The following is a 24,283-nucleotide window of genomic DNA, read 5'->3' on the forward strand; positions in this document are numbered from 1 at the left end:
TGCTCGTTTATTCCTCTGAGCTTCCTCCCCAGCTCGGGCTCCTGGGGCAGAGCAGGCAGCAGAACCTGCAGCCCTCACCAGGAAACAGGGAGAGGGAAACTGCTGACAGCACAGCTCTGCTCCAAACGAGTGCGCTCTAGAAGGTCTCCAAGCTCTGTTTGAATATTAAAATCAATCTGTACTCACACAACCTTTGCTTGAAATAAACTTCATTTTAACCCTGTTTTACAGGGATGAGGCAGAGAGGAGGTTGGAGCAACAAGGTGTCCCTGCCCATGGCAGGGTGGGATGAGTTGGGGTTCAAGGTCCTTTCCAAGCAAAACCTCTCCAGAATTCTGGGAGTGATGTGGAGAGCTGAACGTCCCCTGCACACCCAGCAGCCCCTGCCCGTGAGCCCACGATGGTCACAGCCCATCAGCTCAAGGCTCTGCCCCACTCTGCCAGCCAGGCCTGGGGCTGCACACACCTCAGCAGTGCCCAGGGAAGCCCTGGCACAGCCCCAGGCACAGCGTGGCCAAGAATCCAGCAAGGGCACTTCACACTGCCACGCTGAAGAGCAGGAACATGCAGAGGAACTCAGATTTGCAGATTAATTTGCAGATTAAAACCCACTGGCTGTGGCCCCAGCTCGCTCCCAGCTGCAGGGACTGACCCAAACCCCCAAAGCAGAATATTTCTGGTTCCTGGAGGGGCAGAGGCTCTGCCAGCCCTCCCGAGGAGCTGTTGGCAGTCGGGAATGTCAGGGGCTCTGCCCTCCATTCTTTTCCCAATCACAACACAACAAAGCCGCCTGGGCTGGTGAAATGTCACCGTGGCTGCCCAGAGCCCTGCTGAGACAAGGTAATTATCCCTCCGTGTCACCCTGCTCCTCCAGCCTGCTCCAAACCAGCTGCTCGTGCCAGGCTGTCACGCAGTGTCCCAGCAAATGGCTCTGAATTCCAGCTGCTGAGGGGAAACTGGGCAGCTCTGGGGACCCCTGGGGACACCTGGGGACACCTGGGGACAGGGTTGGGGTCGCTTGGCCGCCTCGCTCCTCCCCAATCCCTGATCTGATACCAACCCTAAGTTAATCAGGCTGCTGGAAAAGCCCCGTTTGGAAGGGAGGAGAGCTTATCTTTCATTCTCCATGATCAGTTCTGCGGCGTGTTGATGTATTTATAGTTTTAATACCCACCCATAAATGCCCCCTAAGCAGGGAATATTGCACCTCTCGATTACTGTTATTGCTTTATTGCTCCTGGGAACCATAAATTAGCAGCTTCCCCCAGCAATGCTCACAGGGTACAGAATTACATTACAATGTACATACACAGGAGCCTATTAAGGCATTGCCATTCCATAAAAGTCTTTATAGTTTTTAAGTGTACACCTATAAGTGTTTCAATTAAAGAACTACATGCTCGCCTGGTAATTGCCCTCCCATTTGTGATAGGGCTCCATAGCAGAGAGAGGAAGAAGCACGACTAAAAGGTGGAAAATTGGAATATAAAGCACCCAATATGAAGCTGCCATAAAAAGAAAACCACAGGTTTAAATTATGCTTATTAGAGCGGTTTGCACGGTTTCGCTCTCGCTGCCAGGAACGCGGTGTTTGTTCACAGAGTTTCTCCTCTCTCCCATCCCGAGTTCCTGAGTCTGGCAGAAGGAGGCTGGCTTTCCTGGGATGGCCTGGAACGAGCACCGAGGCAGGAGAGGCAGCCCAGCCCGGAGCAGACCTGTCGGAAGGATGACATCTTGTGGTAGGACGGCTCCGAGGAGCAGCGACTAATTAAACCTGCAAATGAAGCTGCAGCGAGGAGCTCGGGGTCCTGGCAGCCCCCAGAGCTGCAGAGGAAACCTCCCGGCAGATCTGCTTCGGACCTGGAGGCTTCAAAATGCAGGGAAGGGGTTCCTCAGGTGTGCTTTGGGAACTGCAAAAAAATCTCACCTGGAGGGGAGTTCCCTCACAGCCAGGGGCTCAGGGGAGCTCTGCTGCTTTTTTGGGGTCAGAACCTCCAAACTGAGCCTGGGGAATGGCTGGAGCTGCCCTTGGGTTTCATTTCAGCCAGAACTGGGGGTTTGTGGGTTTTAACCCCACTCTGTGGCCCAGTGTCTCTAAGGAGTGCACGAAGCTGAACTTGGAAGGTTCTGGGGAATGAATAAGGAAATTCATCACAGAACTACTCTTGAAAACAGTCTCAGCTCCTCAGCATGCCTCATTTTACTGCTAAGTCTGGAAGAAAAGAGCCTTATTTTGATCTAAGTGTGGCATCAGAACCAGAATTGGACTTTTTGCAGCCCGTGGAGATTCCCTGGCAGCAGCGGCAGCTCCTGCAGCATTCCCAAGTGTGACTCCTCAAGGATCAGGGCGGGATGGAAGGGAACCACCAGTGGGCACCCCTTGATAAGCAGCAGCCATTAATTAGTGCTCCATTACAATGGGATTCGGCTGGAATAATGTATGGAGGGCACAGGAAGAGTAAAGAGAAATTCATCATGGTTAATGTTCTTGCACTGCGTGTCAGAGGAAGCAGAGATGATTTCCCACTTGCTGTGGGATGGAGTGCAAGGGAAATGCAGTTGTGGCTGGATTTCCTGGAGCATCGCATGAAGGAGAGCTGGCAGAAAAGCAGGACTCACTCCTGCTCCGTGGGACCCTGAGCTTGCAAGTCCAGCTTGGGAACGACGCCTGCGTTCGCCAAGGTGCGAGCGAGACAGATTTTCAAATCAAATATTCTGGTTTATGCTCCCTTTTCGAGGCTGTAACACCTGGGCACGTTTGGATCTAACAGGGCAGGTTCTGGCATCCTTTTGGGATGACCCTGGAAAAGCTCCTGGTGGCTTTTTCTCCTCCCCATCAGACATTTGTGGCCCATCCTCCTGCCTGGCAATCCTCTTCACCTAGAGATGTTGGAACCTTTCCCAGTGGAGCTTCAGGTGCCCATTTAGTCAAATTTCCCTGCAATTGGGAGCTGTGGTTGGGTTTGGCTCTCACTGGTGGCACCCTGGGAGCAGCTTGAGGGCCCTGAGAGGCAGAGCAGGAATCATTTGTCCTCTAGAATAAAAGCTCTTCCCTTCAGAAACAACAACTCTGCCAGATCCTTCCTGATATTTCTTCAGCAGAAAAAATGCCTCTTCCAGAGTTTAGTATTTGTCTGGATGGTTTAAAGCATTCCAGAGCAAAACCCATCCACCAGTGCTGGGTCTGCAAGACAGCAGCAGAAGCCCTGCACAGGGAGAGGCTTTGCAGGGAATTGTGCAGGATTTATCCTCCTCTTCCTCTCTCAGGGCTGGGTTTCAGTGAGGGCTCCTCGGGAACAGAAGTCAACAGGTTGTTGTAAATTCTCCCTCCTTTGCCCAGCTGTGTGAGAGCAGAACTTGCAGGAGCCTGCTGTGCCATCCCCCTGCAGCAGTGCAAGCCACCATCACACATCCCCTTCTGAAATAATAAAGAAAAAATATCTACAGGGATTTATTTTCCTTTAAATATCTCCAAATCAGCATTCATGGAGGCACTATAAATTCTAATTCTTTAAAGGAAATAGTGTCTAACATTTGCAGCTGATTCCATTCGAGTCCCACACAGCTGCTCCAGGGCTGCTTTGTCACTGAAATAAAAACTCAGAGGTTTCCATTAGCTTTAGGTCTATGAAAAGAAATACACTTATGTATCTTTTAGAAGATTCTAAATAGTTATTATTTATTTATGCAGCCCTGGAAGCTTGCTAGGCATTTCAGAGGCACGCAAGGAGAGCTCAGACTAAACCACAAACAAATAAATCCAGCAGAGAAGAGAAGGAGAAACAAAATTTGTGCTCTCAGTGTTGTCAGTCAGTGACACAGTGCCCTGCCTCTGCCACTTGTCCCAGGTTCTGTCTCATTTCTGCTCCTTTATCTTTCCAGCACCATTCAGAGCAAAGCAGGGCCCCTCAGGGAGGACAGGGATTTCAGCTGGAAGAGCAAGGGTGAAGTTCAGGGGAGAGCAGTAATCAGGAAATCAGACTGGTGAGGGCTGGGAGGGAATTAAAGCCCGTCCAGTGCCAGGGCAGGGACACCTCCCCTGTCCCAGCCTGTCCAGCCTGGCCTGGGACCTGTCCTGGTGTTTCAGACCTTCCCTGCTCAGGACACTCCACCTCTGCCCCCGTGCAAATGAAGAACACTTATTTTTCACGTTTTTTTCACTCCCTTCCCCATTTAACAGCTCCAGGTCTCTTCCCTGCTCTCATGCAAAACAAAACTCTGGACAAAATTCTCTCCTTTCCCTTTGAAGCAGCTAACGAGAGCCAGGGTGACATTTATGGATAATTAAAGGCAACTCTGATGAGCCCAATAGTTGCAATTTCTCTTTTCAATAGAAGAAGCCTTTTTAATCCAGGTCATCCTTGGTCACCAGCTTTAAAGCTGTAACAATTTCCCCAGGAACACTGTCAGAGGCTGTAAACTTTAATGACCTTTTACTCTCCGGGCCTTGTTCTTCCCGAGCTGTAATTAAGCAGGGGTGTGTGTATCTATACATTTAAAGGATAAAAAGGATTCATATTACAATAAAAATCATCTCTGTGCCCAGCAGTCCCAACTTCAGCAGCCCAGCCTCAGCTGTGGCCAGCAACCCAAGAGGAGTCATTACTGTAACTAAATTAGACCGTTTGTTTTCTTCCCCTCAAATCGAATTGTGGAGGAGCTGCTTTATTGCAAAACAGACATTAAAATTCCAGCTAGACCTCCGAGAGAAAGTAATTTCTATTTTATCAGCACTGTAAAGCTGTCTTTATGTTCTGAAGCAGGAAATATTGCAGGGATATTTATAGCTCCAGCACCAAAGCCAGTTTGAATAGAAATGTTACTGCGGTCGGCAGAGCTGTCACATTGCTCAGTGGAGCAGGGAATTTTAGTGAATTTGTGAATTACCCTTTCAGTCTTGACAAGTCTTTCAGCGAGCCTGGTGTGTGTCTGGAGCTGCTTTGTGCTTCCAGGATAATGATTAAAGACTGGGATTGCTCCAGGAGATCTCCTGGTACCTCAGGGATGATCTGCTCCCATCTCCGGGCTCCCAAACTTTGCTGTGCCCCAGCCTGGGCTGCCCTGCTCCTGCTCACCAGCAGCTCCAGGAATGCAGGTTCCATGCTGCTGGCCCCTTTTCCCAAAGGATTAACAACTTTTTCCTCCCTCACCTGCGTGGTGCAGGAGGAACTCTGCTCCATCCATCTCGGCCCTGCATGACCCAGCTGAGCAAACTGGGCCTGGAGGCAGCAGAATCATTTGTCTTTGCAACCTTTCTGCCTTGGTGGCAGAGCCTGGGGAGCACCTTGGATTTTCCACGTGTCCCTGACCCCCCTGGCCTTTGTAATTAGCCAGGACTGCAAATGGGAGAGAATCTAAACGAAATCCTTTCTGTCCTGACTGAAGCCATCCATCCAACCCTGGTGGGCTGTTGCAGAGGAGGAAAAGCCCTTCAGGAGTGCAGGGAAGCGTGGTTGGAGTGGCAGTAAGTGAAACAGATCCTCACAGGGCAGCAGCTCCAGCAGAAAATGTTATTCCTGATGGGTTTCCACTTTACTCTGAGCTTGATCTTTTGCCTGATTTGATTTTTGTTTCAACTTGCCATTTCCCTCCTTTCACCTTTTATTCTGCTGCTTCTTTTTCATCCTCACTCTTTTCCATAAATCTGTGTTCTCCCACCTCTCTTCCCTGTCAGCTTCACTTCAACCCTAAAATCCACCTGCACTTTCCACATCCCACTAAATCTTAGTCACCTGTGAACCCCCTCGCTGTCCTCTTCTCCCAAATGTTTGGGTTGGTTTGGGTTCTCCCGCCTTATCATCCTTTTTGCATTATCTATTTATGCTGATTTAATTGCTGATTAACATCCCAGCTCTCCCTGGAGCCTCTGAGCATCCCCAGGGCCATTTCCAGGTGCTGCACAAGGAACAGCTTTGTACCTGGGGTAACCTGGCGTCCCTGCATGGTTAATGCAATCATCCTGCTGGGAATAACAGCAGGAGCCTCCAGCTCGTGGCCTGCAGTGGATGTGCTTCCCAAGGATCTGATAATCATCAGCTCTTTGAAAGGAATTAGCTGCCTTTTCATTCCCTGCCTCCTTCTCTCTCCCCTCCATGAATTTTCTCTTGTGTTTAGCAGAGCCATTTATAAAATCCAGGTTCCTATTGATTCCCAAGGAGAATGAGCATTAATGCACTCCCGTGTCCATCCCTGCTGTCCCCACACGGCCAGGACAGACTGAAATGATTTTCTGGGTGTGCTCTGCCCTGCAGTCGAGCCCACCACCAAGTCACACTAAATTAAACTCAGATCTAATTCTGCTCCTGGCCTGCTCCAGGATGCTCTGCCAGCTGCCCCTGGGGAAGGCACGTCCCTCCCTCAGGTCAGGAAAAGCCAAATTCATTTGGACCAGGAGTAAATTGGTACCCAGAGAACACCTGAGCAGCTGGAGAGGATTTCCCAGTGAGGGCTCTGTGCTCCAGGGGTTTGAGGTGGGACCTGCTGGGCCTGAGAACCTCCAGGAATGTTCAGATCCAGCAATCATGGAATCAGAGCAGGGCTGGGATTGGCAGGAGCCCTAAAGCTCACCTTGTTCCAGCCCCAAAAACCAAATGCACACATATCTGTGTGTGATGGGAGGCATGAACACGTCCGGGAGTGTCCCTGCCCATGGCAGGGTGTGCAACGGGCTGGGCTTGAAGGTCCTTCCAACCCAAACCCTTGTGGGATTCCCTGTGGACATCCAGACTCCTCCACCCCATCCCTGTTCCCCTCGTCCTCTGGGGAGCTCCTCCTCCTCCTCCTCAGTGACCAGGAGCTCTCTGCTCCCAGCAGCTCCCACCCAGCCACGGGAGCAGCTTTGGAGAAGGAGGAGCGGAAGATGCCAGGGAACATCTCCAGATCAATTGCTGCAATTACTCCTTGAAGGATTCCCCAGCCATTCTTCAGGCCCTGCCTGTTCCTGAAAGGTTCTTCTGGGGCCAACCAGAGGCTCTCCAGCTTTAGGATTCACAGCTGACTCTAAGAGAAGATTTAGGGTTGCACCCTGAGGAAATTCCTCTGTAGATCGTGCCGAAGAGAAAGGAAAACACAAAGGACATGAAAGGAGCTTCTCTGCTGCTCATTACTGCCCCATCCATTTCCTGGGGAGCTGTGACAAGCCAGCCTCACGGCCCCAGCACACGGCTCCCTGTCCCCTGTCCAGGTGACATGTACAAACTGCCAGGCACCAGGAGGGCTGCAGCAGGCAGCAGAGCCTCATCCTCCCCGCATTAATTCAGGTGCAGCCCCTGCACTGCCGGGGGAAGGGATAACAAAAGGGACAGGAGGGTTCATGAGCTCATAAATATGTGACAAGCAGTCTTGTCTCATTGCTGCTTTTAGCAGGCTGTGGAAGTGCAGTTGATGGTGTAATAGACTCCAAAGAGCCGAGCCCATCAGCAGCTCGCTGGTTTTTATCAGCCCTCATTGCTATGCTGACAAAAAAAATTATCAGCAAAAGGCAAAAATGGGAGCTGCCTGCTACAGCATTAATTTTAAACATCTGGAATGGGGCGTAATGTATGCAGATGTTTTGTAATGGAGACAGGTTACAAGGAAAATCAAATCTATGGTGTGTTGCCTCTGCTCGTTAATATAAATTGACATCTGCTGAGTCTGGAGGTGAGCTCTGTGTTCTCCTGCCATCCAGGCTGGAATAATGCTCCATCTGCTGTGCTAATGCAGCCGAACATCCCCTGTCCCTTAAGTCATCCCCGACAGGAGCAGACCTGGAAACCTCAGTCCAGATAATGCCGGGCTTATGGATGGGCCTGATCTAAATATCTTTTACAGCACGTGAAAAACTGCTGAGAAATATCAGCTCAGGCTGCCTCAGCCAGGCTGGGAAATATCTCATCCCCGCACAGCTTCCACGTTCAGACGCCGAGCATAATTTGGGATTTATTTCCAGAGGAGTTATTTAGTAGCAGACAGTTGGAGGCTGTGTTCACAAGTCCAGGAATAAAATTCTGCTCCAACCTGTTAAACCATAATGGGCAAGGGGAGCCCAAATGAGGGATTCACACACATGGAGCCTTTTCCCAGGGATTTCTGACATTTCCAGAGCGGGTTCGTGGCGTTCTGCTGAAAATTGGGCCAGCAACAGCAGTGATAAGGAAATTAAAAATAATCAGATTTGGCTAAATTCACTAAAAGTGGGAATTGAAGGAGCTGAATTTTTCGTGTTCGAGGCAGGGACTTCCTGACTGGAGCCAGCTCAGCTGCAAGGTCAGGAATTCCTGGCACCTCCCCAGTTCAGAACCTGCAAACTCTGGAGAGCTCCACGGAAGGAGCTCACCATGGGATCCTCCTTCAGGCCTGAAAAACCCTCCTGAACTCAGAGAATTCCTGCAAATCTGTTCTTCAGAGGACAATCCCCATCTGGGAAGGGACAGCCAGAGGGGAACAGGTGAGCACAGCTCTCTCAGAATTCCCTTTATTTCTGATTTTTTGGAAACCCCTCTAAAGCCACACAAGCCCTGGCCACAATCTAAAACATCACCGTGGGTTTTTCTCCTCATTTGCTTTTAAAAATTGTTCTCTGATTGAATCCCCAGGGATGCTGAGGACAGGGAAATGTGCTCTGAATGCTGAAATCCCTGAATGAGACTGAGGGGAGAAAGGAGCAGCCCCACTCCCACGGGAGGAACTGGGGCACATGTCAAATATTTCCAAACACAAGGGGGGAAAAATAAGCTCAAGGCAACTCCTGGGAAAAAAAAAAAAAAAAAAAAAAAAAACACCAAAAAACCCAAAAACAACAAAAAAAAAACCTTTGGGGACTCAATGAAAAATTGCCACCAAATGAAAGCATTACAAGAAAACAGATGGAGAGTAAGAGAGGAACATCAAAAAAAATCAAATGACATGTTTAAAAGGGCAAAACATCAATACTCCCCAGAGAACTGATAAAATGTGTCATTTGAAAGGATGCTGTAAAGCAAAGAAATCATGAAATGCATCATGACTATGAAAGGGAATAAGAGAAAAAAAAAAAAACCAGCACCTGCATTTACCTTTATAGATGGTTTCAGCAGGCAGGAAATTAGATTTGCTTTCCAGGCTGGGTGAATATCTATGTAAATACATAAAGGCAGAAGCATGGCTGCTCACAAAGGGCTGAAGTCATTAGAGGGTGTCAGGATGTGACACAGGAGCAGTGGCAAGGTCTCTTCAATTTCCTTGATCAAAGTTCCAGGGGTGGCTGTTGGTGCTGAGAAATCCCAAATCTGCATTTCCTGGGTTGGTTTCCTCCTGAGCTGGGGGTGCAGGGCGTGGGGGACACTCAGCTGTGTATCCACAGGCAAACTGAATATGAAAACCAATTAATTCAATAATTTCTGATCATGAAGTCCAATGCTGCTGTTTACCCACAGGATCTGTGGGAAGGTGCTCTGACCACATCACCCAGAGCTTCAGAAATGAGACCTGAGACGTTTCAAATATGTGCAAATTTACCTTTTTTCCCCGCTGCTAGAGGGATTAATTCTTTCATTTCTTCCATGTGCAACACTCTTAAAAGTCAAACTGAATCCTTCACAGGAAAAGAGGAGGGCAGCTTAGGACCTGAGCCTGACCTGGGATGCTCAGGGCAGCTCTGTGTTCATCACCCTCATTTGTGTCACCAGGACCCGCAGCCTCTTCATTCATCAGCTGCAACAGGTGCTGAGCAGCAGAAATGAACTATAAAATCCTGTTTAAATGTGGCTATTCCCCACTCCGGGTGGGAGGGGAGGTTCAGAGGAGCAGGGCTGGACATGCAGATCCTTCTCCTTGCAGGTGGCTGCACGGAGGTGGCAGCCTGGGAGGAGCTGGCACGGAGCTTCAGGGCTGGAAAAGTTCTTGGCCAGAGGAGCTGTGGCTGCCCTGGATCCCTGGCAGTGTCCCTGGGACAGTGGAGGGGTCCCTGCCATGGCAGGGCTGGGGTGGGATGAGTTCAAGCCCCAGCTATCCTCCTGCTTTCCCCTGGCCCTGCTGGGGCTCCTCCGGGGAAGTTTGGTGCCAGTGCAGCGCGGGCAGCAGAGGGAAGAGCCTCGCTGAGCAGCTCTGGGGCCCTGGTGTGCTGTGCAGCCACGGCTGCCCTGCCAGGCGTGGTGGAAATTCCATGTGAGGAGATGTGAATCTTGACTCCATGTTTCAGCAGGCTGGTTTATTATATTGTGATATATATTATATTGAAATGATACACTAAAAGAATAGAGAGAAAGGTTCATCAGAAGGCTGGAAAGAACAGGAATGGGATGATAACAAAGGCTTGCGACTCTCAGAGTGTGATGCAGCTGCATCTGTGATTGGCCATTAATTAGAAACAACAACCTGCCCCAATCCCAGCTGCACCTGTTGCATTCACAGCAGCACACAGTTATTGTTTGCATTTCTTTCCTGAGGCTTTTCAGCTCCTCAGGAGCAAAAAATCCTAGCAAAGGATTTTTCATAAAATATCATGGCTCCAGCCAGGGACCCCCCGCCCTGCGAGGCTGGAAAGAAAAGGAGCAGCTCTCCCCTCTGGCTGGGAATGGTGGCAAGCAGGGCTTGGCTGAGGCTCTGCTGCCTGATCTCCTGGTGCAGCCCCACGTTCCAGAATGGGTGAGATGGAAAACTGATTTTAATCCAATCCACAGCATGGAAGAGTTTCACTTCAGCTCTGTGGAAAGGCTGCTCCTCACTCTCAGAGCAGGGCTGGCAGTCCCAGCCTCACTCCAAGGATGCTTCAGAGAGGGATTTCCACACCTGGAGCACAGGTCCAGCTTTAACGTGCACTTATCCATCATTTATTGCCTCAGACAAGAAATCACTGCCCAACTGCTGCTGCCCTGCTGCCTGCAGTGCCCTTTGCCTCTGAATTATTGAAATGCAGGAAGTTCTAAATCAACTGACAAACCTGACATGCTGCAGGCCTCCACCTGTGGCTCTGCAGCTGCTTTTTAGGCCAGGATCCCTTGCCAAGGAAGTGGCAGCAGTGGAGATGAGATAACGAGGCAGGGATTGGTGCTACCAGTCCGAGCTGCAAAATCAGAACCAGGAATCCCAGCAGGGATCTGTTCCACTGGAACTGATTTGCTTACAATAAAAGCCTTGATTTTTACAAGTAAATATTCCCTGGGAAAAACAAACGCCCCCCACAAATTCTGACTCAATTCACATGGTTTTTTCCAGGGCCAAAGTTCCATTTCCTTCCCCGTGGCTGCTGCTGTGGCCCTGGGAACACGAGGCACTTGAGGCTGAGCTGCAGCTGGGCCCCCGAGCTGCCACCCCTGCAGCCCCTGAGCTCTGTGTCTGACTGATACCCTGGATTAGGGAGCCAGGAATTCATTTCAGCAGCACAATCCCACCACATAAACCGTGCTGCTTGTTTTCAGATGCCATCATTTAGAGAATGTTCAGGGGAATTGTAAAACAGGATTCACTTTATGATGCGGATGAAGTCGGCGCTGAATTCCAAATGAGCTGGGTCCCACATGCTAAACTGTGTCAGCAACACCTCAGTGAGCAGAGAGATGAGCTTTTCTCTGTCTCCGAGACACCTCTCCTCGAGTGATCCATGGAGTGGCATCCTTATCAGCCCAGACAGAACAGAGGAGATTTGGTGACAAATCTGTCACTTGAGCGGGGTTTGAGCCAGCTGGGAGCAGGCAGCAGCTGGAGCAGGCTGTGGGCTCAGATCTGCACTGCTCGGGCTGCCCTTGGGATAAGGCACTGAACCCACCTGGATCCCCATCCCCGCAGGGATTAAACCCACCTGAAAGCCCAGTTCAGGCTGGAATCGGGGGTTCTGGAGGTGTTGGTGACAAGAAATAAATGAATAAATAAATAAATAAATAAATAAATACCCTTGGGTGGCCCCACCTGCCCTTGCCAGGCTGAGCCTCCCAGGCTCGGGGCTCAGGTGAGTGACTCAGGGATTGGAGCCCTTCCCCTCTCGTGGCATTTGCAATATTTCCTGTACCAGAACAGAGCCCAGTGCTGAACCAGGATTAGCTCCAAGCAAGGGCTGCGTTCCCCTCTCAGGACTGAGCTCTGTGCCCTGCTCAGCTGAGCAGAATTGATCCCTGGGCCCTCTCAGCCCCCTGAGAGCACAGCCAGCTCTGACTTTTGAAGTGTGTGCATCCAGCCAAGGGAGGAAAGAGGCGATTGCATCTGCCATGAAAGGCAGAGGTTTGCTCAGGAAGGCTTCAGCCTGAAGCAGCAGATCAAGCAGTTGATAAAAGCAAGGTGCTTTCATGTTGTTTCATCTCCCCTGTCCCCTCTGCAGTTTGCTAGAGCAGACCCAGGACAGAGATGTGAGCTGACTGAAATTCCCTCACGCTCCATGTGGCATTTGGGCTCTTAAAAGAGCATATTTTATTATTATTTGTGTTTTATTATCTCAATAAAAGGCAGTGTGGTCAAAACAGCACCTGGCAGCGTGCAGGCCAGCCCGGGCTCAGTCTGGCTGCTGTCTGTGCTGGTTGGAGATGGGCTGGAAGGAGACACAGATCAGCTGTGCTGAGCCCCAGACAGGAGGCTGGATGAGCAAAGCCTGGCTCCAGAGGCAGCTCTGCTGGCCCAGCCCAGCCTTGGCACCAGAGAGCCCTGGGGGGAGAAATGATGAGGGAAAACATCCCTGGTGAGGCTGCAGATGGAGCCAGGCTGTGCCAGGGCTGGGTTCCTCCATCCCAAGCAGCTCCATTAACCCTTGTGTGCCCCCCGGGGTGGGGAGGGGGCCCTGCAGGCCTGGCCCAGGACGTGGTGGGACATCTCAGCATCTGCATTCATTCACCCTGCCAGCTCCAGCCCCAAAACCCTCACCAGCCCCAAAGGGAATCACCCCTGAGCCCCCTGGGCTGCCTCACCCAGGGCCCTGCTGCCCTGCTGGACTCTGTTTCAGCCACTCTGTCGTGCCCACAGCCCCCTGCACCCTCCCTGTTATCCCCAGGAACAACATTTCCAGCAGGACTCTGCAAATCCCAGACAGGGAGGCTGCGAATATTTCAAACTTGTCATGTTCAAAAGCTTTATTTATGTCAAAAAGAAAAATCTAATTTAGAGCAGGGTTGGGTGACAAGCTCTGGTGACAAGGCCTGGTCCTTGCCAGGAAAACAGTGATGAGAAAAAGCCTCTCCCCAGGTTGTGGGAGCTCAGTGGCTGCAGGCTCTCCCTCCAGGGAACATCAGTCCCAGGAGCGAGCAGAGCTGTGACAGGGTTTGATCTGCACAGGAATCTTTGAGTCTGCCTCCAACACAAGCGATGATAAAACAAAACTTAACCTTTCCCTCAGCAAAAGGCAAGCAGCTGCTCCTGGCTCTACCTGGCTCCTTTTTTTCTAGAATTAAGTGAAGCTGGGACAATGGGGACCTGATCCTTAACTCATTCGCCTCCCCTGGGGATTCAAAGCCAAGTTTTGGCAATGCAGCACTAGAAAAGGTCACCAGCACCTCAAAAATCCCCATTTTACCTCAGTGCCAGCCCTGCCCCACAGCTGCACCCCCAGGGCCACCCCCGAATTCTGGCAGGACCCTCTGCCCTCCCTTTGAGCTCCTAAACACTGTGACACTAAAGAGCACACACAGAGGGGCCCTGCGCCAATTAACAATCCTCGTTAGCTTAATTAGGGGACACGTTTTTAATCACAGCTAAGAACGGGGAGGGATTGAGGAGCTGGTTCAGAGCTGTGCAAAGCCCGGTGTCAGGGCAGGGAATTTAATTTGGCCAGAGGGAGAGCAAAGGTCTCCAGTGGCTGCTGGGCTCAGGAGGGGCTGGAGGGACACCCACGGGGACAGCCCTGCACAGCAGCACAGGGACAGCCTGCCTGGCCCTGCAGGGCACTGGGAAGCCCAAAGCCAGCAGCACTGGTGTGATTCTCGGGCTGGCATGGCTCATTCTGCAGCACAGACGTGTCCTGCCAACCCTCAGCAGAGCTAAAGGACCCGAGCAGCATCTCCTGAAGCACAGCCCTGGCAAAGGAGCTGCAGCTTCCCTGCCTCTGTCACCAGGGAACGTCCTGAGCAGGAGAAGGGCAAGCACAGCCCCTCCCTGAGGGCTCCATCCCAACAACTCCAGCTGGGGAATTTCTGCCCCAGCCCCAGGGAAATGCTGACAGCTCTGTGCCTGCATCCCCTGCCTCAGCAGCTCTCATTCCCCACCCGCTGGAGCCCCAGCTTGCAGTGAGTAGTGGCTGAACACGTTCCCTTTGCCGTGGCAGCCTGACCTTGCCTGGCAGCTGGAACAGCACGTCCTGCAGCATTTGCACAATGCAGGAAGGATGGCGTTCACCAGCAATCACACACCCGGGATGAAAGCCCCAAGGTCTCTGCAGCAGGAGCTGTATTTATGCAAGCGCTGAAATGAGTGGTTTCAGGCAACACAAACAACCAAACTGAACAATTGGCAGCGGGGGCTGCGCAGAGAGGGGTCACCTGTGATGGAGCTGGGTCAGCAGCTCTGAGCCTGCCCCCACAGCCAAACACCTCCTGCTTTCCATCCCCCTCTGCTCCACAGCCCCCACTGCTGCTCTTTACCGAGCAGATTAAACAGCTTCCCCCAGTTTAAACCCACCTGGAAGCCAATCACCCCCAGCCTCCCATGGCCTGGCCTGTGTGTGGCATTTCCACTCACCACAGAGCCTGGCACTGGGCACTGGGAATGACTGGGCAGCTTTTGGGCAGCAGAGGTTTAAGGACCAGCCCTGCCCAGCTCTGCGTGTTTAACCCTCCCAAAAGCCCCTTCCCACTGCAGGCACAGCTGAGCAGCCCTGCTCTGCAGACCCCACTGCTCCCACGCACCAGGCTCTGCAGAGCAGGGCTGGGAGCTGCCCCCGTGGCAGCCCCCCAAGGCAGGTCCCTGCCAGGCTGCAGCACTGCCACAGCAAACCCTGCTGGGCTCCAGAACATCCCAGAGCTGACTGTCACAGCCCTGTGCTGACCCTGCTATAGCCCTAACAAGTTTGCAATGAGGAGAGGAAGAGGAGAGGAGAGGAGAGGAGAGGAGAGGAGAGTCAGTGCTCCCACGTGTGTGAGGGGACATCCTCCTCCTCCCTGATCTCTGCTGGATGTGTTCTCCTCCTCCCCACCCAAACACACTGTGGGGAGCTCAGGGCCAGGAGCAGACGGACTCTGTGAGCTGCTAAAGTGGAATCTCCAAGGCAGGAAAGCAGCAGAAGCCCAGCCAGCTCTAATGGCTCTCATCTGTTTCGTCTGCCTCCTCTCACTGAGGCAATGCCCGTGTTTTTGTAAGAGAGGAGCTCAACATAACTTTTTTCCCCTTCCCAGATTTATGAGTAATACGCAGCAAATTGGGCAAATCACTCATGCAAACAGTAGCTCTCCAATTCTCAGCAACATTCATCTCCCATAAAAATGGCATGTGGAATTTTTTAGAAACGTCTCAGCCCAGCTATTGATTTCACCTTTAGAGGAGCAATTAGAAGATATATTTGTGATGTCAGTGGTGGTGTTAATGAAACATCTCTTTCCCTACTCAATATTCCGCTTATTTTCTCAGATACAGAACCTGAAGGAAGTTAAAAATCATGCTGGTGAGAGATTACAAACACAAAAAAGTGTTCAATTCTGACCACGAGGCCAGGAAGTCAAGGGCCAAATGAGTCCATAAAAGCAGGTGAAGAACAAACAATGCACTGGGGGAAACCAGAGAAAATGATTCCTAATTTTGGGGCTTGAACGGCAGCTGAATGTTCTGGGCAATACCAGGGATGGTCTGAGGCTGAGGGGCCTGGAAAGGAGCTGGAGCTCACTGGAAAAGGACAAAGTGAAACAGAATAATTCTTATGAAGAATTAAAATAGTTCAAACATTTATAGAATATGAAATAATTACTTAAAAGATTAAGAAAAAGAGGGAAATTGTTAAACAAATAAAATGTCTACAAACAAACACGCTTCTCGATGAAATAAAAGGATTATGGCAAAGCCTGCCTGTGGAAATTGATAAAAAGCCTCATTCCCAATTTTCCCTTGATCCGTTAAGGGCCAGCCATGTGGAGAAATTATTATTGGCTGTAATATCTCAACCTGTATTTTTAATCAGTCATTCAAATTAATGCTGGGCACAAACTGGGGGTCCCTGCAGAGTCCTGGGCACAAACTGGGGGTCCCCTGGGGAGCCTGGGCAGTGCCCACCCCCCTTTTCCCGACACAAAGGGGTCACACAAAGCTGTGGCATCTTCTCCTGGTTGGTGGAAAGTCAAACTTGAGGGATGGTCACTGTCACCCCACGGGGGAGAAGCAGCCAAACTCATCCAGACCCCTTCACCTGAGGGATTTATTTGGGAGCTTTGGACTAAAGGAGAGGGAGGTTATTTTTTCCTACATTTCCGAGCTATTTAATGATCAGAAACTCACAATTTCCACTTCAAATGTTAATGGCTTTGCTTTCTGATTTGCAGAAATTGCCATGTTGATACGCTAAATGGTGAGTGCTGAGTGATGAGAGATGAAGATGTGCACTGCGAAAAAATGAACTGAGATGGGGAGGCTGTGCTAAAAAAATGAGTTTGAAGGAAAAAATTAAGTCTCCAGTGAAAAACAAAATTAGGCATGCCACAATATTTCCTGCTATTTCAATCAGAAAAGCCTGATAGACTCAAAAATGGCTCAAAATTCTGTTTGCAAGGAAAGCCTTCTCAGTGAAGACCAGTGTGCTTTTCAGCAGAGTGCTGCTCTTTAAATTAACACTTCGTAGCTTATATGATAAAATTCAATACATGTTATAATCTAAAGTGTCCCTGGTACTTATTGCAGAATCCTTTTCAGAGGAGTCACTTCTCTTCACCCCAAACACAGATTTTCCTCCCTGCTGGAGTGGGTTAGGGTTTGTTGGTTTTGGCTCTGTCTGCATTAACTCCTGCAAACAAAACCAAAGCTTTTTCCCCCTTTCCAGTCCATTTTGATCCTTTTAGAGCTGCCAACCCCACAGAGCAGCAGCGCTGCTGCCCCAGGTCAGGCTCCCCCAGCGCCGCCTTCCCTCCTTTTGCACCCTCATTTCCAAACATCTTCCTGCTGGCCAAAGAACGGATTTTTTGCAGGTGAGTCGTGGGCCAGGCCCTGCCAGCCGTGCAGGGTGTGATGAGAGAGGTTTGGTCAGGCCGGGTGTGCTGGGATAAAGCCCCGGGTTAATCCTGCAGCCGCAGATCCACCCAGCAGCCGGCACTGGGATAAATCCACGGGCAGGCAGCCAGAGGAGCTGTGATAGCGAACACTGACTGAGAATCTGCTCTGCTGTTTCCAAATAAATGGAAAAGGCACCGACAGAAGGCTGGCTACGTGCGTGCGGGGAGGGAGCCGCGAGAGAGAAAGCGGGAGGGAGCGCGAGGTCTGCAGGGGTTTGTGATGGATTACGTTGCATGTTTGAACATAATGCACATTAAGGCTGCAGACACTGATGCTTTGAATGGTGTGAAATTCCATCTAATGTGGGTTGTTTGCCTGACACAAACATGTTTAACACGAGATGGAACAAAGGCGAGAAAATCACAGCAGAGTTTCTGAGTGATGCTCGGGAAATTGTTTGCTCTTCCTCCCACCGCCCGCTCTGGAAACGCTGCCTCTGCTCCAGCCTCTCCTGCTCGGGAGGGGCTGAGTAAACAACCCAGGGAAAAACCAGCACCAGAACTCGGGCCAGTAAAAATGATGTCTGCATCCAGGGCCGAGGTGCCTCGTGCCACTTAGGGAAGACAGATGGGAGAGGTTGGGAGATGGGAGATCGGAGATGATGGAAGATGGGAATTGGGAGATGGTGGGAGATGGGAGATGGTGGGAGATGGGAGATGGGAGAGTGCTCCGTGCTCTGCTCAGCAAAGTGCAGGGACAGGGATGGGGATGGGGATGGGGATGGGGACAGGGACAGGGACAGGGACAGGAACAGGGACAGGGACAGGGATAGGAATAAGAACAGGGACAGAACCATCCTGCAGCAGGAGCACAGGCTGAGCTGGGCTGGGGATGTGGTACCCTGCTCCCTGACAAAGACACAGGCAAAAGTAATTCACTCTGAACTGAGCTGTTCAGGAGAGTTTGAATTTTGATGTCAAATTTTGGATTCCAACATCCCTCAGACTCCAGCCTTTGGTGTTTTGCTTCTGGAAACCAAACAAAGCCCGGCACCCCCAGAATGTCCCAGGCTGCCTTCAGGTTGGAGCATAATTTATAAATATTGATTGTGTGCTGGAGGCTCAATCTTGCGAGGTGCTGAGTACACACAGAGCTCTCCCTGCCCTTTGGACAGCCCCAGAGAAAGGCCCTGGATAAATGCAGCACTCCGTTATTCCAGCGGGAGGAAGTGCCAAGTGCTGGGATTGTTCTGTCCCTTCACACACAAGAGCAGATTTATTTGGAAAGCACACACATAGTGGAAGTTGCAAGGTAGAGGTAAGACATTAATTATGTCTCAGCATGAGAGCTCTGACAGATTATGGGCAAACTAATTAAAGTCTTTAATTAAAATACATGGTCTTTGCAAAGCCCAGACTAGATATGGCCGAGCTGGCCTGGGGAGGGTTGGAAATCACCTCAGTGAAGGTATCCAGGGCCAAAGAAAGCTCTGTGCCTTCACTTTGATCTGCATCAGGAGATCACCGGGATCCTGGGAATCTGCTGGGGTGGGAGTGGCTGATCCCAGAGCCCAGGGGGGATCCCAAAACCCAGAGGGGACCCCACAGCCAGAGGGGACCCCAGAGCCCAAAGGGGATCCCAGAGCCCAGGGGGGACCCCAGAGCCAGAGGGGCTATGAGAAGTCTGCAGAGGCACTGCCCACAGGGCACAGGAGAAGGGGAATGGCTCACACTGACAGAGAGCAGGTTTACTGCATATCAGGAAGAAATCCTGCCCTGGCAGGGTGGCAGGCCCTGGCACAGGGTGTCCAGAGCAGCTGTGGCTGCCCTGGATCCCTGGCAGTGCCCAAGGAACTGAAAGAGAGCAGGTTTACTGGATATTAAGAAGAATTCCTGCCCTGGCAGGGTGGCAGGCCCTGGCACAGGGTGTCCAGAGCAGCTGTGGCTGCCCTGGATCCCTGGCAGTGCCCAAGGCCAGGCTGGGCAGGGCTGGAGCAGCCTGGGACAGGGGAGGTGTCCCTGTGTCACCAGGGGGGTGTCCCTGCCCAGGGACACGGATGCTGCAATGCTTTTTCTCCAGAGATGCCGTTTGAAGTGCTCTGTTCCCAGTCCTGGAAAAGTGCCCCACTGCAGATCCTAAATTCCAAACTGGGAAATGTTTCACTTTTTAATTAAAGCGAAGCTTCTGCTTTTCCCTTCTTTGTTCTGTACCAGAAAGCACAACATTTGGGTTGTAAAGACTAAGTCTCAATTTATGTTTTATCATGAGAACCTTGGCTTTCAGACTCCTTCTATACATTCAACTGAATCTTTTCAACTGAGTTATGGTTTCTATTTACATAAATTACCATATGAAACTTGTTAATATTTCCTGAATATCCCTTTTCATAGCACTATTAGACAAGGTTCTGTGCTTTTGTTTGGGACTCGGTGTCAGCAAATCAGAATTCATGACTGTGATCAGTTAGAAACAGAACAAAATAATTTATTCCCTAACACACAGTCTGGGTGTCAAATAATCGGTGCTGAGGAACGCTATCTGAAATCAGCAGAATTTTATCATGCAAATGACAGCAAGTGTCAGGCCTGGAGCAGGGGGGAGCTCCTGATCTGCTGCCATGTGCACTTTAAATGAGCTCAGGCTTCCCCCTGCAAGGAGCAGGCCTGGAACGTGCCCTGGGTTTGGGTTTTTTACAGCCCCACCAACAGCAGGAAAGGGCAAGGAGCATTTCACCTGCTCTGAGGAGTTTGGGCTGGGATTTGGGCAGCACTGACAGAACCAGAGCACACAGCCTCAGCCACGTCAGGGAAGGTACAGCTTGGATATTAGGAGGAAATTTTTCACCGAAAGAATAATAAAGCACTGGAATGCTCTTCTCAGGGAGGTGGTGGAATCACCATCTCTGGATGGGTTTAAAAAACGACTGCACATGGCACTTGGTGCTGTGTTCTAGTTGAGGTGTTAGGGCATGGGCTGGACTCGATGATCTTCGAGGTCTCTTCCAGCCTCATTATCCTGTGATGCTGTGATTCCATCTCTGTTCCTGCTGGGGAAGCTCTTTGTCACTGCCCCTCTGCAGAGGAGGGGATGGGCAGGTGCTGGGCTGCCTGGGGGTGTTACCTGGAGCCTGGGGGGTCCCCAGCACCCCCCTGCTCCAGGTGAGGGCTGGGGGCCCTGCAGGGTCTGCCCTCAGCTCTGACAGGTCCCAGCCACCACTGGGAGGTCTCTGTGGGACCGTGTCACCTCTGGCTGGGAGCCCTCCCCAGGTGACAAAGCCCTGGAAATGCTGCTCACGTTTGAGACTGGACCTCACCCTCTCGTCCCAGCAACAAGGGATGTCTCCTCTCCTTCCAGGCCTTGTTTGTGAGAAATCAGTTTTCATGCAGTACATGTGGAGGTTGATTTTTTCCTGTTATTTTTATTTTCACTTGATAAAAGCACCCTCTTCCCAGTCCCTTTGGGAGAGCTGAGAGCTGCTCCCACTTCTGCTGCTTGATGTTTTTCACTCCTTGTTAATCCTTTCCTCGTGCTTTTCTGTTTCCACCCTGCTTGCATTGGAAGAGGCAGAGCTGAAGAGAAGGAAAGCAGGCCAAAGTCCCTCAGTCGGTGAGGGGATGAGCTCACCTGCCATCTGGAGCCTGTGGTCTTCCAAAGAGGAAACTCAAAATCTAATTAAAAATACTCTGTCATAAAGGCTGGGCTGCCAGTGGGACCGAGAATAAATTGGGGATCATTAGACCTTCATTTCTCTGCAGCATCTTCCAGAAATTCTCATTTTCTGCCCCAGGAAGTGAAGCCAGGCTCCGAGGGGAGGCTGCAGCAGGTCAGGGAGCCCTCTGCTCTCAGGATGCCTCACTGAGCTCCATCTGCCACCTCCAGCCAGGGCACAGCTCGCCCTCACTCCTCCTCCCCTCTGGCAGGGGAACAGCTCCAGGCCAGTGCTGGGAAGGAGAATTCCATCCCCACCAGAAATCCAGAATTCCAAATCTCACCAGAAATCCAGAATTCCAGATCCCACCAGAAATCCAGAATTCCAGATCCCACCAGAAATCCAGAATTCCAAATCCCACCAGAAATCCAGAATTCCAGACCCCATCAGAAATCCAGAATTCCATCCCCACCAGAAATCCAGAATTCCAGACCCCATCAGAAATCCAGAATTCCAAATCCCACCAGAATTCCAAATCCCACCAGAAATCCAGAATTCCAGACCCCATCAGAAATCCAGAATTCCAAATCTCACCATAAATCCAGAATTCCAGCCCCACCAGAATTCCCTTCTCAGTCTGGGCTCCTCCAGAGCTCCCATCCCTGCTCACATCACCAGAATCCCTTCTCCAGCTCTGATCTTTGACTCCAAGCTCCCCCCCACCCTGAGCAACCCCAAGAGCAGTCCCCACCCCTGCCAGGCTCACTCCTGTCACAGAACCTTATTTAAAATTTCCTTTTAGTGACAAAATCCAAGACATCCCCACCGACAGCAGAAGCTGCTGACCCTCCAGGCTGCTCAGTGCAGCTGTTTTTTATTCTCCTCCCCCCAGAGGTATCCCAGCAATGATTCCTCTGTGCTGGCAGTGCAGGGAGCTGCCCCACCGAGGTCAGCAGGCCACTGTCACACCCTGCCCGTGGCACTCCCAAAGGCAGTTCCTGTGCCAGCGCCCATGGATCCATCAGTGGGCTGAGGGACAGCAGCTCCCAGGATTTACAGACATTTCTTTGCAGCTTTGGGGGCTGCCAGCTCTGAGGAATCATTTCCTTTGCAGAAGGGGTTTCTTGTCCTGAAGGGACTGGCCCTGGGATTACAATAAAAATCCCCCTTGGCACCGAGCACCTCTGACAGATGAGGCCCTGATTTTCCTGGGGTTCCTTTCCCTTTCCTGGTCCTTAAACAGCAATTCCTGCTGCTCTGTGGGAGCGGGAATCAGCTTGTGGGAGGGAGAAAGTGAATCATCACGTGCACCACAAACTCCTGGTGCCAGCAGCCACAACCTCATCAAAGCTCTTTGCAGAAGTGCTAATAGGAATTGGGGCTTTAAATTGATGACTCAGTCAGGATTATTCAAAGTGATGCACTGAAATTTGTTTTCCTCAGATGTTGAAGCCTCTCTGAGGGCTGTGGAGGCCCAGAACAAACACTGCAGATGAGAGGAGTGGAAATTCTGCGTGACTCTGCTCCTTCACCTCTGGAAAGATTGTTTTTATCTACACACAGATGAGCAGGACTTTCATTCCTGGGACCTTGCTGTGCTCTCAGAGCTCCTCCTGGTTTGTTTGTAATGCCTCTCAAAGCTGGATCTATTTTATTTTCTGCAGTTTTATTTTCTGTGCTTCCATTAGTGCTGCCCTTGGCGCTGAGTGAGCAGGGGGTGAACTGAGGACTGGGATCTGGAGCACACGGAGTGACAGGGAATCCTCCTGAGCACAAACCTCATTCCTTTATGAATTCCTGCCATTTGGGCACTGCATTAATCCAGCCACCATTCCTCTGCAATTTATGTTCAGGCATAATCTCGAACATCGGAAAGGAGAAGTGTTTTATTTTCAAAGGAAAGCGAGCCATTCATAAAACATTATATTTTGACATTTTGTGGAGAATATGAAGGGGCTCATTGCTCTGATTCAGGCCCTATTTGCATAATTTTTCCTTCCCTCACCACAGGTAAATCATGGTTAAATATTGAAGCATTTATCACCTGTGTGTTTTCAAGCCAAACTTTGTATGAGCACAGGAGAGGCTGAGACTTTCTCGAGCACAGGCGTCAAACTACAGAAAAGTTTTGGCTCTCCAGTTCTGCACCATGAAATGAAGATCCTGGCCAGTTCTGGGAGAAAACCCCCCTGGGATTGTTTTCCCAGGGAAGGTCCCAAAGCAGAGCTCACAGGGCTGGAATTCTGCACGGATTCCATCCGCACAGGGCCGAACGTCCCCGGGACACTCCTGGAAACAAATATCATAAAAAGGAATATTTGGGTGCTCAGTCACCCCCACACAGCCCCTGCCCTGCCTGCTGACCTGTGGTCAGCCAGGTTTACTGCTCTGTAATGCTGAGATGTTTAATTTGGCTGGGAATTATGGGCTGCAGCCTCAGCTAATGGGAGCTGGGGTGGCTCCGCAGCAGCTGCTGACACGGGATCACATCTTGTTGTTCAAGTTCCTGTTCAGCAGCTCTGCAGTATGTAAATGGTGGTTAATTAAAAATACATATTTTACACAATAGAAGCTCTCAGCCTTTCACAAGTGCAAACATGACAGAATAAAAAGTGTCTGCTCCTCTGTCCACTTCCATTTCCACCCCAAACCGTGGCTGGGGGCCAAATAAATAAGTGAAAAGGAGCAACACTGCTGTTTGTCACATAACATCGAACACTTCCCTTTGTCCCATCCTCCCTTTTCCCTTCTGTTGTCCTAATAAATAAAAGAACACTGTGGGGATTTGGATTTGCAAACAAACCATGCCTGCAGTTGGCTGTGTCTCCTGGAGCAGCCAGGGAGGAAGGTTCTGCTCCTCCACAACCACGAGCACACAGAAAATGCATACAAATGATTGCAGCTGTCGCTAGCACGACGGAGGAGCAAATGCAGATGGCATGAAATAATATTCACAAACAGCTAATAGAATTTTAATGGCTGTAGGAAGAAAATAAAATGAAAGACGCCGTATTTAGTTGGGATGTGAAGGGAGCTTGGAGTGTGCCAGTGCAAGGAATGAGTCACTTTGGACCTTGCATTTTCCCACATGCAGAAGTGGGCAAGGCCCCGTGGGGTTTGTTTATGGGGAGTTTAAATAGCAATCAGAGTCTGTGAGATGTTCAAGGGTGCATCTGCATAAAATATGATGTTGGCATTATGCAAATGTCATGTATGATGAATGAAATGCATCAAATGTCTTGAGGACACCCAGATGTTAAAGCTACCAGGATGCCAGGAAACATGGGAGGAGGTGAAGAACATGATTTCTTCTTGAGTTAATTGATTCTCATGTTCCAGCAGCACCTTCTAAACACTTCCAATCAAGAAGCAAGCTCCAGTCACCGTTCACTTGCTGTGGTTGTCTTTTTCAATCATCACTCTCAGCCTCCAAGCCCAGCCCAGTCCAAGAGGCACCCCAGCCTTCCTCGGGCAGATGAGATCCTTTCCTCACACACAGCCCAGTGTGAGAGCTCTCTGCTCCACGGCTCTGCTTTCTTCACACTTTTGTTCTGTGGCCAAGGAGAAGGG

This window comes from Passer montanus, unplaced genomic scaffold, assembly GCF_014805655.1.
Source record: "Passer montanus isolate IOZ18808 unplaced genomic scaffold, ASM1480565v1 scaffold93, whole genome shotgun sequence".
Lineage (NCBI taxonomy): Eukaryota > Metazoa > Chordata > Aves > Passeriformes > Passeridae > Passer > Passer montanus.